Here is a 2,168-nt window from a genome sequence, read left to right on the forward strand (position 1 = left end):
CATAGTCAATGCTTTGAGTTGAGCAATGATAGCCGTGGCTGTATCCACCTCTAGAATTCCTCCTACTTTGCTTTGTGGTAGTCTCTGAGTTGGATTCTGATATTCATTAGTGGCCATCATCTCAATTAGCTCATAAGCTTCCTTATAGCTCTTAGCCCATAAAGCTCCACCTGATGTTGCATCGAGCATAGGTCTTGACTGTGTTCCCAAACCATTATAAAAGCAATTTATCACCATCCAGTCAGGCATTCCATGATGAGGATACTTCCTAAGCATCTCCTTGTAGCGCTCCCAGGCTTCACATAGAGATTCACCTGATTTCTGCGCAAATTGAGTGAGAGCATTCCAGAATGCGGCTGTCTTTGTCATACGGAAGAATTTAGTAAGAAATTTCTGAGCAAGATCCTCCCAAGTAGCAATAGAACCACCTAGTAGAGAGTGCAACCAGCTCTTAGCTTTATCCCTCAGAGAAAATGGGAAAAGTCTCAGTTTCACTACATCTTCAGAAACATTGTTGAATTTGGAGGTGTCGCAGATCTCGATGAAATCCCTAATATCCATATTGGGATCTTTTGTTGGAGCACCCCCAAACTGAAATGAATTATGTACCATTTGAATCTTTCCACGCTTGATTTTGAAGGTATTAGCTGCAATAGTTGGCCTGACAATACTAGATTGAATGTCATTGATCTTTGGTTGAGAATACTCCTTCAACGCTTTCGTTTCTGCTATTGGTTTTCCCATTGCAACAAAAATTTCTTCTTCAACTTTTTGAACTTCAAAAACTTCTCTTTAATGTATAGGAACCCACAAAGAAATGCTCCAATTAATCAAGAATTTATCATAATTGATTAGTTAACATGTTTGTTAACCGTATTCTGAAACGTACACTTGAGTGACAAATGAAAGCGAGACCTTCACAAGAAATGTGCAACAACCCCTACTTCCGCACCTAGCAAAATAGGCTTTGTAGGGCCATTCTACTCAAAATATCCCGCTTAGAAAACCATTCTAGTACTGGTACTAGAGCTAAAGGCTTCAAAGCTATAATAGTGGGGGTTGGGAATGAATATTTGTTACTCACCTTGGAGTATGCTGACCGAAGGCAAAGGTGCACTGCCTGCTATTCTCTTTCTTTTCGTCTTCATCCGCAAAAGCATAAAAATCCGGGAGGAGGTTTGGGTTCCACGGGTAAGGGGAGAAAGGATAATAACTTCTTCAACTTCGTCTAGTGTTTCCTTACGAGATTGAGAACGTGTTCGCATACACGCTCTCTAGAGTACCTGAAACACACGAATAAAGTAAACCTTGTAAGAAAATAATCTGAGTCAGTGAACTTTAATGACCACTGTTGACAAGCACATAAACTAAAATTTAACACCGAGTCCCCGGCAGCGGTGCTAAAAACTTGTTCGCACATAACCATGTAAGCGTACGCGATCACAAGTAGTATAAGATTAAGTTAAGTTCGTTCCCACAGAGTCTAGTTTAAACAGAATATGCACTTATTATTAGGAATATGTTGTGAACTTGATGATAAATTGAACAAAACACCTTAGTAGATTTAACTTAGTATTTTTGTAGCTCTCGATGGATGTTCTAATATAGTCTCGACGGATGAACTTTATAGTCCCGACGGATGACAACTGAACATCCATTGAGAGTGTAGCTTATGTAACAATTAGTATTGTAGCACATTTTTGCAAACAACAATGTTTTAGTTGAGTAGATGTTGTAGGATTCTTTTAGTCATGTTGACTACTAGATTGATATGCAGAATAGGTTGGCTAATTGTACATATAAGATGTCTTGTATTTCTATATAAGTGAAATAGAGTCAAGTGACAGAAAGACTCCTGAAGGATGATCTACAAAGGCTCCCGACGGATAATCAACAAAGCTCCTGACGGATGACCAACATAGTCCCGATGGATGATCATAATTCAAAAGAGCAGTTGACAGTGACAACACAGTCACATGCATCGGGTGTTTGCAAATGGAATGTGGCAGCCTAATTACAGGATTTAGAGAACAAAGAAGCATTACCATTTCCATGTAATTATGAAGACATTCAAAGATGCTGGATAGAGTAATGAAGTAGCATGAAGTTAGACTAGATACAATTTATCTTATTATCTTGTCTTACTATCATGTAACTTGGTAATATAT

The 2,168-nt window shown here is 38.7% G+C and overlaps 1 non-coding gene across 1 annotated transcript; it reads left to right on the top strand.

Moving 5' to 3' along the window:
* The first annotated feature begins 247 nt into the window (after positions 1–247).
* Positions 248–352, top strand: LOC141721958 (small nucleolar RNA R71). The gene has a single exon (XR_012574998.1). It is a non-coding gene; the product is annotated as a small nucleolar RNA R71 (small nucleolar RNA).
* The last annotated feature ends 1,816 nt before the right edge of the window (positions 353–2,168 follow it).

Source organism: Apium graveolens, chromosome 4 (genome assembly GCF_009905375.1).
Source record: "Apium graveolens cultivar Ventura chromosome 4, ASM990537v1, whole genome shotgun sequence".
Lineage (NCBI taxonomy): Eukaryota > Viridiplantae > Streptophyta > Magnoliopsida > Apiales > Apiaceae > Apium > Apium graveolens.